General features: G+C 35.9%; 1 long non-coding RNA gene across 1 annotated transcript in view; it reads left to right on the top strand.

Annotated features, from left to right (window-relative positions):
- LOC123379666 overlaps positions 1–16,289 on the top strand; it is a 393,177-nt gene that overhangs the window by 29,444 nt on the left and 347,444 nt on the right. The gene's annotated exons all lie outside the window — the stretch shown is intronic.

The raw sequence follows: 16,289 nt of genomic DNA, 5'->3' as shown, positions 1-16,289 counted from the left end.
GCATAAGCTTAGAGGATTGAAAATATCATAGACACTCCATTATAAAAGAAGTCCTACAAACTAAGAATTTTACTGGAAAGGCAGATCTGAAACCTGTCACTGAATTTTGCTACTTAGGCATTCACTTTTAAATGATGAATTAATCACCATAAATCAAAGAAATTAAAAAATGAGACAACCGGTCTGTCTTTTGGGAAACAGACAGAGAAAGAGAAGAAGGGCCAAAGTGTCATCAAGGCTCTAGACATTGCTAACCAGCAGTTTAATGTTTGACAATTTATTCAGACCCTGAGTCCTTAGACAATTTAACAAGGTGAAAAACTCCTTTCTACATTAAAATCATAAATATGAAAAGAAATAAGTCAACAGACATATTATCACTATGCAAAACCCAGATTTTTAAGTGTATGGTTAGGTAAGTAAGATTTAAACAGAACAATTTGTGAACAAATGCATTAGATACGATAGAGATTCCCTGAAACATAATGAGATAGCCCTGAATTTGACTTTTGAGAAATGTTTGAAGGTAAAGGCTAAGCTACTTTAACAAAATAAATGAAATAGAAGCTTATCTCCTTTCTAAATTGTGTCTGGTCTATCCAGGCTTTCAGAGAGAATACTACTAACCACTGTTATTTAGTGGCTTAGGCTAATTCTATATATCGTATGATTCCCTACGGTGTTGATATTGTCTACATAGTTAAATCTAGGTTGCTGCAGTATCCTTATGCTGATTCATGAGAAGAAGGGAAAATAAATCCGGGGCAATTTACTTTTAAGCAAGTCATATTGAAGTTGCCCATATTACTTCTGCTTACATACCGTGAATAGGAATTTAGTGACATGACCACACAAGCTACAAGGGATGCCGGAAAATATATTCCCAAATGGGCAGTTATATGCTCAGCTAAAATTATTTTATTGTGCAACAATGGGAATAATGAAGCCTACTAGAGATAAAGAAACCTGGCTGTGATTGATTATCTAAATGTATGGACTTATGCTTTAACACATGTGCACACTGGCACAGCCAAATTTTAATAACAAATGTGGATTTTTTTAGTTGTGTAATCTTTGTTAGAAATGTTTAAGGAAGATATAATTAATTGTAGGGAGAGTAATCTTAAGGGGAATTGCAGAATTATGATAAATTCTGATACTTTTCAATGTGGTTGCATCATCATTTGTCATTACATTACATCTACAGAGATTTTTGGGAAAAAGGGAGAACAAGTTTTTGACAACAATTTGCAAATTTTATTTCTGCCTTCATCATTTCAAAAAGTCTTTTAACTGAGTGAATTTTTTAGTTTCTGAGTTTCACCTTTCCTATATGTAAAAATGAAAGAAGAGAACATATTTCCAATTATTTTGAGGGGTTAAATGAGAAAATATATGTGAAACTACCTAGAATATGGTTAAAATTCAGTATTTACTATGTGTTAAATAAACCAAGGAAAAATGAAAATCTTTAGTAGGATTTATCTCATGTACTATAATGACCATAAGTATATTTTGCATTAAGAACTTCAGTGAAGAGTGTTTGGAAGAAATCAGATCATAGGTCTTACAGGCCATGGTAATGATTTTGGATTTATCTTTGGAGCATTGAGAAGCCATTGAATAGGTTAAAGGAAGACAATTATAGGGTTAAATTTTCATATTCTACAAGGATCACTCTAGCTGCTATGTGTAGAGAAATTGTAAAAACTGTATATCTTGAATTAAAATGAAAATGCAACTTAACAAAATTTGTGGGATATAGCAAAAGCAGTGCTTAAAAGGAAATGTATGGCATCGAATGTATATATTAGAAGAAATAGCTAAAATTAATAATCTAAGATTTCACCTCATGAAATTAGAAAAAGGAAAGCAGGGCATACCAAAAATAAGCAGAAGAAAATAAATAATGAGAAACAGAGCAGAAAGCAATAAAATTGAAAATAGGAAATCTATAGAAAAAAAATCAGTAAAACCAAAAGCTGGTTCTTTGAAAAGATCAAAAGAGTCGATAAGCCTCTAGCCCAGACTAACTAGGAAGAAAAGAGAGAGGATTCAAATCACTAATATCAGAAATGTAAGAGGGGATATCACTTTAGATCTCATGAAAATTAAAATAATAATAAATACTATGAATAAACCCATTCTGACAAATTAGGTAACCTGGATGAAATGGACCAATTCCTAAAATATGCAATCTGCCAAAACTCATCCCATAAGAAATAATCTGAATATTCCTGTATCTATTAAAGGCATAAAATCAATACTTGATAATCTTTGAAGACAGGGGAAAAAAAGACCCAGATGTGTTGACTGGTGAGTTCTACCAAACATTTAAAGAAGAAATTACACCAATTCTCTACAGTCTTTTGTGGAGAAGGAATTATTTCCTATCTTTGTAGGATAGGAAGCAGAGGAAATATTCCTAACTCATTCCATGAGGCCAGCATTACCCTAATACCAAAACCAGGAAAAGACATTCCAAAGAAAGAAACTAAACCAATATCTCTCATGAATAATTATATAAAAATCATCAACAAAATATCAGCAAATCAAATCTAACAATGTATAAAGAGAATTTTACACCACAACCAAGTGAGATTTGTCTCAGATATGCAAGGCTGATTTAACATGTGAAACTCAGTTACTGATATTTGTCATATCAGTAGGCTAAAAAAGAAAAGCCATGTGATCATATTAATAGGTGAAGAAAAAGCACTTGGCAACATCCTTTATCCACTCGTAATAAAAACCCTCAGTAAAGTAGGAATAGCAGGGAACTTTCTCAACTTGATCAGGAATATCTAAAAGGACCTATATATAACATTCTACTTAATAGTGAGAAACTTGATGCTTTCCCACTAAGATCAGGAACAAGGCAAGGATGTTCTCTCACCACCTCTTTTCAACATTGTGCTGGAAGTTCTAGCTAATGTAGTAAGATAGGAAAAGGAAACATGTAGACAGATTGGGAGAAAATAAATCTCTTTTTTTTTTTGCACATGAAATAATCATCTATATATAAATCTGAATTTCCAACAAATCTTCTGGAACTAATAAGCGATTATTATAAGGTTGCAGGATATAAGGTTAATTGACAAAAGTCAATTACTTTCTCATATCCCACAATAGACAGTGAAATTTGAAATTAAAAATGCAATAATATTTACATTGGCACCCTTCCAAAATGAAATAGGTATAAATCTAGCAAAATCTGTATAGGACCTATATGAAGACAACTACAAAACTCTGATTAATGAAATTAAAGAATTAAATGAGTCATCTTCCATGTTCATGTTCATGGATAGAAAGACTGTTGTCAAGATGTCATTTCTTCCCAAATTGATTTATTGATTCAATGAAATCCGAATCAAAATCCCAGCAAGTTATTTTGTGGCTATTGGCAAACGGTTTCTAAAGTTTATATGGAGAAGGAAAAGATGCAGAATAGCAAACACAACATGAAGGGAGAACAAAATTGGAGGATTGATAACATTCAACTTCAAGACTTATTATAAAACTAAGGTACTCAAAACAGTGTGGTATTTGCGATATGACAGACAGATCAGTGTAATTGAATAGAGAGCTCAGAAATAGATTCACATATATATAGTCAACAGAACTTTGACCAAGGAGAAAAGCAAAACAATGGAGCAAAGAAGCTTCTTAACAAATGAATCTGGAACAACTGGATATCTGCATGCAACAAACAAGCAAACAAAAACCGCACCAAACCAAAACAAAAACTAGACATGGGCCTTATGCCATTCACAAAAATGAAATCAGAAATCATTGATCTAAATGTAAAATGTAAAACTTTAAAACTTCTGGGAGACAACCTAGATGACCTTGACTATGGCAATGACTTTTTAGATACAAAACTAAAGGCACAATCTGTAAAAGAAAAATTGTTGAGCTAGAATTCATTAAAATTAAAAACTCTACTCTGGAAAAGACAACATCAAGAGAATGAGAAGACCAGCCACCAACTGGGAGAAAATATTTGCAAATAACACATCTAATAAAGGACTGTTAGCCAAAAGATGCAAAGAACTTAATAATAAGGAAACAATCCAATTAAGAAATGGTCCAATGACCTTAACAGCAGCTTCACCAAGGAAGATATGCAGATGGCAAATAAGCATGTGAAAAGGTGTTCAACATCATACATCATCAGGGAAATGCAAATTAAAACAGCATTGGTATACCATTATGCACAATTAGAATGGCCAAAATCTGAAACACTGACAACATCAAATGCAGATGAAAATGTGGAACAACAGGAACTATCCTACATTGCTGGAGGAAATGCAAAATTGTACAGATACTTTGGAAGACAGTTTGGCAGATTGCCTACAAAACTAAACATACTATTTCCATATAATCCAGCAATCCCATTCCTGATGTTTATCCAAAGGAGTTGAAAACTTATGTCAACACAAAAATCTATACCTGGATTTTTATGGAAACTTTATTCATAATGGCTTATACTTGGAAGCAACCAAGATGTCCCTGAGTAGGTGAACAGAAAATAAACTGTGGTACAACCAGACAATGCAAAATTTTCAGTACTCAAATGATCTATCAAGCTATGGAAAAACATGGGGAAACTTAAGTGCATATTATTAAGTGAAAAAGCAACTCTGAGAAGGCTACATACTCTATGGTTCCAATAATATGATATTCTGGAAAAGGCAGAATTGAGGAGACAGAAAAAAGATCAGTGATTGCCAGAACTTGGGAGAAGGCAGGGTGGGGTTAGGTGTTGCACAGAGGATTTGGGGGGCAGAGAAAATATTCTGTATGATACTATAATGGTAGATATTTGTCATTATACATTTGTTAATACCTACAGAATGTACAACACCAAGAATCAACCCTAACATAAACTATAGACTCTGTTGATAGGTTCATCATTTATAGGAAATGAACTGCTCCAGTTCATTTGAGTGGGGAGGCTTTACATGTATAGAGTCAGGGGGTATATGGGAAATCTCTGTACCTTCCTCTCACCTTTACTATAAATCTAAAACCACCGTAGAAAAATTGTCTTCTAAGTGTCATGTGTGCCATATAATTTCATTTATATGAAGTTCAAAACTATTTATGGCATTACAAAATGCTATTGGTTACCTTTTGTGAAGAGGACTGGGACAGTGGTTGGGAAGGATCACAGGGGATCTTCTTGGGTACAAATTATGTTGTATTTCTTGACCTTGCTGGTAGTTTCCTGAGTTTGTTTATTCCATGAGGATTCATGGGGCTTTTCCTTTAGTATATTTGCACTTCAATTAAAAACAAAAAAGACAGGAAAAAAAAAGAAATATCTAACCTAGAGCACCTGTTCTTATTTTACTCTTTCCACGTAGAAACTGTTGTTTAACTCTTAAAAATTCATGGTTTAAATTTAGAATGTGGCTAAATGGAGTGGAAAGCTTTGAGTGAGAGATCCATGCTAAAATCAAGGTCACAGGATACGAAAGAAATGTAAGTGAACTAAATGATTGTTATCTTGGGCCAAAAATCAATGTATACATAGGAAAATATACTTATTTTAATGTATAGGGAATCTGGAAAATGTGGCATCACAAGCAATTTAAGGTATACAGGATATTACTTACCACAGTCACACTCCCACTACAATAATTTTTATTGAAGAACATGAGTTTATATAATTTCTTTTGGAAAAAGAGTTTAATTGTAATGAGAGAAAATAATGTTAGTATTCACTTGAATGTGTGAACATTTAATATTGACCATACAGAATTTTCAGTGGGGATTTAAAATGTGATATAGAAGGAATTTTAAGCGCAGTAAATTTAATAAAATGAAAGTTCTCTGTTTAACTAGCAAGAACTACATTTTCTTCATCTATACAACATACTTAACAGTATTAATGTTCTTTTCTACGTCTGCAAATAATCTTCAGAAAAAACTGGATAAAATGCCTCATCATATTCACTCTAATACTGACACTTATGTAGTTAAGTATGGCTATGTGCCTTTTAATGACTCATTTCATGGAAAAATAATCATTCTCTGAAGCTTCCTGGAGAAAGTACAGAATCTCTTCTATTGCAGGGAAAGAGAAATCTATGCAAGGCCCATTATGTTAAAGGGGGGTGAGGGAAAATAAAAGGACCCTTGACAATTTTAACCTCTGAAGAAGCTATCTATTTATTGTTTGACATTTTCTTGACAGTAAATTATTGAGCTATAATCTGGAACCTTGGCAAATGTTGCATACATAGATTTTTTTTCTTTTTTTTTTTTTTCAATTGAACTTCACACTTTGTGTCAAACAGCTGGAACCTGGAAGAAGGATATAAGTCTGATGTGACTTTCACTGTTAGGCTCTATAAAATAGCAAAATAATGAGTTATTATAGGCAATAGAGGGGAATAATCGTTATTAAAAGAAGGAAATTCCTTTTATCTGGTCTATACTTGCTTTAATTCTGGAAAAGCATTTTGCCATGCCATGTATAGCAAGAAGTCCTATGGAGACTTAAATCATAGAACCTGATCATAATTGTTAAGGTATAGTTCTAAGATATGTCTATTTTGTCAAGTAAAAATAGATATTCTAAATATTTATTTAAGAATACGCAGGCATCTGGGTGCCTCACTTGAGGCATCCGACTCTTGATATCAGCTCAGGTCATGGTCCCAGGGTTGTGGGAACAGGCCTGTGTCAGGCTTTGTGTTGAGTGTTGAGCCTGCTTGAGATACTCTCTCTCCTTTCAAATAAGTAAGAAATTTAAAAAATTAAAAAAAAAAGAATCTCCCATTTTCCCACAGTTGCCCCTTGTTTATAATAAACAAGGATGCCCTTAAAGTTTCCATTAGGAGCTTCTAGCAATCGGCCACTGTATTCACCTATAGCCCATTATATATATAACCTATAAGGAGGAAACTAAAAGCATTCATCTTCACCTGTTACCTTCCCAACCTTTGCCATCAGTTGAATTTTCCAGCCTCATTTACTGTCATGACTCTAACCTAATATAATATCATTTTGCAGTCGACTTTTTAAACAATAGACTGCTGTAAAACTTATGCAAGCTAGATTTTAACTTGTAGGTACGGAGACTGAAGATCATATTTTACATATTGGGATTGCAAGTGACACAGTGGAAAAATACATGATTTGATACAAGGTTTACCTTATTCCAGAGTTAATATGTATGCACTATTTGACTCCTATGCCCTTCTCCTTTAGGAAAACAAAAACAAACTAAAAAAATTCATAAATAAACCTCTTACCAACTGCTAGTAGCACACATCAATTTTGTTCCTTTTGTGACTCGTGTCATCTGTCTGTGACATGTTTAATCTTACAAGCTTTTGGTGGTCACAAACTCATTATTTAGGTTCACGCTATTGCAGGAATCTTTACCTCAAAACTCAGTGTTCACTGTCTCACTGCTTTGAAGAATGAAGAGGTGGACACAAAATGAGCAGTAGGCAAAAGTTTATTAGAGTATAAGACCAGAAAAGAATAGTAGAAAAGCTCTCTTGAGAGAGGGGGCATTTGAAAGTGAATACCCACAACTGTAGGTAAGGGTCCTTGTTTTATAAGGTTCTGGTCCCTCTCTCATAGCCTTTCCCCTGTTACTTCTCAGGTCCTACTCTTACTGGCTTGATACTCTACATGCTGGGTTGTCTATTCCTCCTTCTCACTGTATGAAGGATGGTCTATGGCCACATCATTCCACGTGGGACATACATTTTATGGTCTACTACTTATTTGTAGTCAGATCTTTTGTTAAATCTCAGGGAAACCTGAGGGGGAGTAGATGTGTCTGTTACATTCTTAAAAGGAAGCTTATGCCCGAGGGGGTTTGCTGTGGTCAAATACTCCCAACATTGTTCCAAAATGTGTGTTTTCCTAACCTTTTCCTCTCTGTCTACTGAATCCTATCTTTTCCTATAAGAATGCCTGACAAGTAAATGACCAGCCTCTGAAGACAGTGACTCAAGATGGCAGCCACTGTGGTTTTGGGAGTAAAAGTCCCTTGTGTTGGAAGAATGCAAAGAACACCAAAAAAAAAAAAAAAAAAAAAAAAAAAAAAAAAGAGTAGGATGGGTAGGCTAGGGTGTAGACAATGAAGGACATTACACTTACACAATGGACAGACAATCCTAGTGGGCCTCTGTTAGAAGGAGGGGCAATAAAGTATGCTCCAAACTGAGAAGCCACTTTAAGATGGAAAAATGAAGGAGGCTACTCCACACCATTTACAAAGAGTTTTATTCAAGCTAACTGACAGAGAAATCTGGTAGATGATGATCTAGATCCTGCACAGGTACTCTTCCCCATGTTCAGACCTTAATCCACAGATTTTACAAAACAAGGGGATGTGCAGGATGGTGCAGGATATGCAGAGGTCACAGTGGTGAGGTTAAGGGGTTTAACATTTAGCAGACCTCATGGTGCCATCTGTGCACCAGAGTGGAGGGAGGGGAAGAAACTCAGTTATGTCTACTAATTATCTAAACAACTTTAGGGAAGATCAGAACAAGCCTTTCTGCATTCTGGTCATGGCACACATTAACCACCAAGAGGCCTGGAACATGTGGCCCTCAAGGGAAATCACTGCATAGTCATGAACAAGATGGAGGGCCAAAGATGGAGTCAGTATTGTTAGCATTCCTATAAACTCCAAGAAGAATTTATGAAAACCTAATATATATCCTTAAATAGAATGTGGACCTAAATAACTAGAAGCAACTCCACTTCCCCTTTAAGATGTGTAACAATAATTAATATGCATGGAGTTGGTAATTCTAATCGTGTAGAAACTTCAGAGCCATATCAGGGCTAGCAAAAAGGCAGAATTCATATAGCACCAAAGTTGTTCTAAACAGCTTCAGCACCTAATAATGTTGAAAGAAAAAATAAAACTCTCAGCCACATGAAGAACAGTGTTACAGCAATTAGTCAAAAGTAAAAAGCACAGGCCCACCCCTCCCCCTCTATTTGGTTTAATCAGTCTCCCATTTTCCACTTGAGTAAATCTAGATACGTCTTCTAGACCTTAAAGTACTGGAAAGGAAACTCGCATTAAACACAATTTATCTTAAAATACTCTAAATATACTAATACTTTGTCTATTTGAAAAGTATAAATTGTGCTGTAGCAAAACCTGTCAAGTGTGACTACTGTCCACTTTGAACTTCTAGAATCAAGAAAATAGATTTAAATTAATTTCCATCGTAACCTGTGGGGCAGATTTAACTCTACTATGAAAAGATGCACCATACAATTATTATGCTGATGGTATGGCCTGGGGTCTCTGCTTTCTCTTCCATCACCTCCCCCTGCCTGTCTCCTTTCTTGCAACAGCCCTTCGGCTTGGGGTTGCATGTTAGATGTGAATGTTTCAGGTCTCAACCTGGGAGGCTGCTGTTGTGTATATGGGGGTGGTTTCTTGAACCTCTGGTTTCTTTCTTTCTTTGTTTTCTTTCTTTTTTTTTAAGTTTTAAACTATGCCTACCTTACAAACCATTGTCCTTTCCCTACCCACCTCCAGTACCACTCTTGATTGAAGCATACATTTTACCCCCTCTCTTCTAAAGTTGGTTTTTGGTAAGGAATTCAGGGCTTTTCCCATATCTTCTCTCTCCTCCCGTTATACAGGAGTGCTGCTTTTTCTTTCCTGCTCCTCAGGTACCTTTCTGCAACATCGTCAGTAACATTTTCTTTGACGCTTCATCACTTTCGCCAGAGGCCATCAGATGAAGTTACAAAGAGTCTCTGACCACCCTCATTTAGTTTTAGAACATTTACTTACTCTCTACCAGGCTGAGAAATGAATATTAGATCCTTAGCCCTACTATACTCTGCTTTCATCATTTGCTGATACCTTTTTTTTCTGGCTCACCTTTTGATATGTTAAAATAGTCACCAACCTCCTAAAGTCCTAGAAGTTAAATATGGAGAAAGGCCTCATGAAGATACTTGTAAGGACAAACAATCCCTCTGAATTTTCTTTTCCTATAATTGTTTTCTTTTAAAAAAATTAAAGAAGTTTTAAGTTGTTCTTCGGTTGTAAACAACAGGGCTCTCATTTGGACAACCTTGGAATCCATTTGGGTCTAGTTTGGAAACTGACAACTGGAATAAAAACAAACAACAACAACAGCAAAAACAAAAAACAAAAAACAAAAAAATCCCTTGAATTCTGAGCATGTTTTGCTTTGGTGCTACTGTTCTCATGATTCTCAGCAGGGATTAAGAAAGAACTAAGTATGCATGTCAGATACCCAAAATTGGAAGGCTTGACTTCCTGGAAAATTGCTGTTTTTTTTTCATTTTTCTAATAAGAACTACTAAATGTTGAAAATGTGGATGCATACTGAATTAAAAGCAATTCATTGTGTTCTAACACACACACACACACACACACACTACCATAAAAAGAAAGACATTGGGTCTTTGTCCTCAATTACTGGCACATAGCTTTAAAGCCCTTGTAATTTCCTGAGATGTAAGAGTGATAAGATTGTCTTTTGTTCTAATGAGGTGACTCTTAGGTAGGTCCCTAGGTATCTTCAGGATGAGGGATGGTCACTAGAATGTGTCTTGATTAGAATTTTGTAACTTTCAGCCCCATCCACCAACACTTTGGGAGAGGAGAGGGACTAGAATTTGAGGTAATTACCAATGGCCAAAGACATAATCAATTATGCCTATGCAATGCAGCCTCCATAAAAATCTTTAAATGATGGGGTTTGGGGTGCTTCCAAATTGGCTAAAATCCATTTGCTGGGAAAATGGCACATCTGAACCTTATGGAAACCGAAGATCCTTCTCTGGGGATCCTCCTGGACTTTGCCCTGTCTAAATTTTCAATTGGCTATTTATTTGTATCCTTTATGATCAATTGTTAAAGTGTCTCCCTGAGTTCTGAGAATCGTTCTAGCAAGTTCTCTAAGGGGGTTGTGGGAACCTTGTTTTATAGCTGGCCAGTCAAAAGTACAGGTGACCTGATACTCGTGATTGGCATCTAAAGTGAAGATGGTCTTGGGGAACAAGCTCTAAACCTGTGGAGTCTGACACTAACTCCAAGTATTTAGTATTAGAATTGAATTGAATGATACAATACTTAGGTTGTATCAGAGCATTGGAGTTGGAGAAGTAGCATTCAAAAAGATACCATATATTTGGTACCAGGAGGGGAAAGAAACCTCACAATCAAATAACCATTCTAGGCACAAAGAAGAAATATATAGTCAAAATCTTTATCTCCATGTGCCTATTTACTGAAAGGTGCTTTCCATCCTTAACCCTTGACTTTTAATACTAAGTCTGACATAATGCTAAGTCTGACATAACAATCATATAGCAATAAATTCATTGAACAGTGAAAGAATAAATTTATCTTCAGGTACTGTGACTATTACCAATTTGGTCAGTCTTGATTATTTGCATCGGTTTACAAAAAATCATCATCCTGCCCTTGTAGTGATAATTTTATTAGATAAGCTAAATTCCTTCAAACAATTATAATATTACCTAATAATGTGGCAAAGCAACTACAAAGTGAAATGGGCACATGCAGTTTAGGAAACTTACTCAAGTTTAGGGACTTAGAGAAGCACTTAATCAGAGACCAAATAAATGAATACAAATTATATACATTAGAGGGTGATGTATGGGAGAAAAAAGAGTAAGCACAAGTGGAATTTTAAATATTTTGTTTGTAAGTAAGATATTATATGAGCAAAGACCTGAAAGAGGAACAATAATTATCCAAGAAAGTGTGTGGATGAAGAGGATTGCTGGAAGATCGAATGGCCATGCAAATGCCTGAGGGCTAAAGCATTTTGGAGGTTTTGAAGGAACCTCAAGGAGGCTGGTATGGCTGCAGCAGGGTGAGCAGGGGTGAGGACAGTGGAGATGAAGTCAGAGGAGAGACAGGGCTTAGGCCGTAATGGCATTAGGTTTTCTTTTCTGAATGTAAGTTTCTTGCAGGGTACTGAGCTGAGGGACGGTATCCTCTCTGATAGCAGTGCTGGAAATGAAGGGGAGAGGAAGGTGAAAGAAAACAGGAGGGCCAGTGAGGGAGCTTTGGTAGAAACTCTGGGGCGAGGATTGGTGACCATCCTCACTGTGGTTACAGCAGCAGAGGTGGGGAGGAATGAGCGAATTCTGGGTGTATTTTAAAAGGAGGAGAACATCTTGTTATCACACGTTAGTGACCTAGAGAACCAAGTTGTTTTTGTTCTTCATCTTTGCTATTTCAGTGCATTGATCAGCCCTTGGAGTATGGGGATAGTATAAGAATGGGAAAACGTAGCCATTGGTTGTGAGAAGTTGTTTGTGAGCCATCTCCTGGGGGCTTTCAACAATAAATGAGAGACATTCTGAAAAACAAGGGTGCTACAGTAGTAAATAACAGGCGGAAAGTGTTACTTCTGTGTCTCTAATCCCTAATAAGATTTATTTAATATATAAAGGAATGAATGAATCAGAACGGCTACTAAGCCAATATGCTAATGGTCAGCTCACTTTTAACATATAAATGGAAACTAACAAGATGGATGCCTCAGGTTTGATACCCATTTGTATACATAGATATTACAAAATAATTATTTTACATTATTTTCTTCAATTGTAATAATTTTATAATTTTTCAATTTTTTTATTTGAAAAGTTATATAATATATGCAGATAATTTCTTCTTAAAAATCCATAAAAGTTATATAATTTATTGGCACAAACAAAATATTTGGTTGTGTTTATCTTAATATAGTGTTTTGGCCATCATGAATTTTTAATATCCAAAATATATCAGAATATATAACAGCTAAGTTTTGCATGAGTGATTAATGATATATGATTCATAGCAACCACCAAGTATATAGTGGGATATTTAAATAGGATATATAAGCCAAACCAATTTTATGCCAGGTGTACAATTTCCATAATTCTCATGAGTGTCTCCTCTAATCTCAATAGTACACTCTGACACGTCTGGGACAAGGTCATATGGGAAGTTTTCCTACACCCCGAAATTCTTCCACACCAGTTGGGTATCCTAAAACTCAACTCAGTTCTGACACTATCTAACTGGAGTTAGCATCCATCCCACGTGTTAAGGGCTCTGTCACACAAAACTACCTTCACCCACCACCTCAGATGCCAATTGCAAGTCCAGGTTATTACCTGTGCTTCTGACCCATTGACTATAAATCAGAGGTTCCTGAGACACTCTCTTCAATTTTTTCCTAGAGCTGCTCATAGAACTCAGGAAAATGGTTTGCTTACTGCTCATAGAACTCAGGAAAATAGTTTGCTTACTAGATTAGGAGATGATTATAAAAAGATAATTCCAGGGTGCCTGCGTGGCTCAGTTGGTTGGGTGTCTGACTTTGGCTCAGGTCATGATCTCACAGCCCGTTGCGTTCAAGCCCCGCGTTGGGCTCTGTGCTGACAGCTCAGAGCCTGCAGCCAGCTTTGCATTCTGTGTCTCCCTCTCTCCGCTGCTCATGCTCTGTCTCTCTCTGTCTCAAAAATAAAATAAAAACATTAAAAAATTAAAAAAAAGATAATTCCATCAGGAACAGCCAGATGGAAGAGATGCTGAGGGCAAGGTGTGTGCCGTCCAGAGTGTGTCACTCTCTTAGTACTTCTGCATATTCACCAACCTGGAGGCTCTGTAAGCCCTGTCCTGGGGTTCTTATGGAGGCTTTATTAAAAAACCAATATTGAGTAACTCATTAGTCATTGGTGATTAAGTCAATCACCAGTTCCTATCCCCTCCCTGGAGGTAGAGGGGGGTTAGAGTGACAGTCCCAGCTCTCTAATCACCTGACAACCAGTCTTCATCCTTAGGGGTTTTTCCAAGTTACCTCATTAATATAAACTCAGGTGTGGTTGAAAGGGGCTTGTTATGAATAACAAAAGGTACCTTTATTGCTCTTATCACTTAGGAAATTCCAAAGGTTTTAGGAGCTCTGTTCCAGGACCTGCTAAGAAAATTAAAATATATTTCTTATTGTAAATCACTGTATCACAACCATACAAACGTTATTCTAGGTTTACAATTTCTATCAATCATTTATGGTCATATTCTTAAAATCAGAAATCCTCTACTTAGTGTTTTATTTTATGAATCCTTGAAAGCGATTTTTCCCCATAGGTAAATTTTGAAATTCTAGAATTACTTAGACTAGTTAAGTGATTTGAAATGCAGGAACCATTTCTTTTACTTTTGTATTTGGCATTCTCAATACACCAAAGTAAAATAATCCATTAATTGTACACTAAATAGTCTTAAACTGGTCTAACAAGTCTTAAGGAAATTTGCACACATCAATACATAGTGAAAGGGTTTAAAAAATATGGTGGGGGTGCCTGGGTGGCTCAGTCGGTTCAGCGTCTGACTTCAGCTCAGGTCACGATCTCATAGCTTGTGGGTTTGAGCCCTGCAGTGGGCTCTGTGCTGACAGCTCAGACCCTGGAGCCTGCTTTGGATTCTGTGCCTCCCCCACTCTCTACCCCCCTCCACTGCTCACACTCTGTCTCTGTCGTTAAAAATACATAAATGCTGAAAAGAAAATGGTGGTACTCCACCTAATAATATTAGGTGGCCTTCAGAATGCCTAATATGATTGGCGAGTAAAACTTTCTAAGAGAGATTATATGAGAAATAGGATTCTGTGGTTATTTCTTGAGATGTTTTCAAGTACCTTTCAATTGTACTAAGGGAACCTGTTAATTTTACTTACATGAAGAAAGCAGGTTTTTCAGTGGTTCAGATGTGCTAATATCAGATAATTCAGTTTTTATTTTGGGAGTGTTGTAGAAAGGAAATAAGCTACAGCATAAATATGGTCAAGAACATTTTGAGGGTCCAAATGGGTACAGTAGTCTGCATTAAGTATTGAGTGTAGGGAAGAGGTGGAAACAACTATCAAGGAGTGCCCTTTGGTAACTGCCAAAAACATAGAATAAATTATGCAAAATATACTTTTAGCCGAGTCATATAACTACCGCAAAAAGAATCAAAACATATTATTGATGTTAATTTATATTAAGCTTGTACTTATTTGAGACTAAAATATTGTATTTGACAATGAAAGTTCTGGTGATTTTTAATAAGACATATGAGTTTATAAAATAAGTAATCTATTTATACAAATCGTGAATACTGGTGTCTTCTAATAAATCAACAAGGATTCAACTGATAATCCGGACTTATTTAATATTTCTGGAATTTCTCAGGAAATTCTTTATACCTTAAAATGAAAAACAAAATTTGTTTTCAGTCTCGTGCACAAGTAAGATGCAAGAAAATTGTAGGTTTGGTGGTAGTGTTTCAAAGGTTCCTGAAGTTGTGGAAAACAGAAACAAAACGTGTTGTGGGAATATGCCCGACAAGCTATAAATAAGTAATTGTATTTTTCACATTTGATCTACAAAAGTTTTGTCGTCCTTTTTCTCAGCCCGAGCACACTTTATGGCTTATTGTATTTTATACTGACTTTGAGTGGTTTGTTATGGTGAATTTACGCTTAGAAAAATACGTATGCTTTACTACCGGTTTTTTCCAGACCAATTAATCAACAAAATTCAAGTCAGAGAGGGGCTATTGGTCATCTAAATAAGGAGATAAATTTTAACTTTGAAGAAATGTACGTGCCTGAAGGAATTCTCCTTCACAACAACTATCATTTCACAAATCCGTTCAGATAGGAGACATTTAATGGCCCTGACAATCAGTCCTCATGTAGCTGACTGTTTGTCCGGCTTTACTTTCTTGTCAGAACCAATCAATGGCCTTGAGAACAAAAACTCAGTAGTGGTGAAGCTGGGAGAAAGGAAGAGGGGCATTTTGTGGTCCAGAACGCATTTCAATAAGCTTAAACTCTAAGTGACACATGAGGAGTTTAAGCTGCTCGGTATAATTCTACAAATGAGGTGTGTGTGAGAGGTTTTCATTAAAATGAGTCTCACTTCACACAGGCTTATGAGTCTTCCTGATGTGTTCTCAGGCTCTCATTAAGGGACTTGCAAAGTGTAAAACTTCTCCAATGTAGTTTTTCACACTCACTCCTTGTATGTTTATGTATATGTGATATATGAATTTCACCAGGAAAACATCTTGAAAGAGTATTTGAACTGAAAAGTATATTCATAACATGAATTAAACAAGAGTTCTGTTTGATCTTTCCTTGAGAGAAGTGCATTTACATTTTCAAATGTGATCATTTATTAAAGTGCCATAGTTTGTGCTAGACATCACAGAAAAGATCATGCTTGCTTGCCAGGGCACAGCT

The sequence above is a fragment of the Felis catus genome, chromosome C1, assembly GCF_018350175.1.
Source record: "Felis catus isolate Fca126 chromosome C1, F.catus_Fca126_mat1.0, whole genome shotgun sequence".
NCBI lineage: Eukaryota > Metazoa > Chordata > Mammalia > Carnivora > Felidae > Felis > Felis catus.
This window is presented reverse-complemented; position numbering and strand designations above follow the sequence as displayed.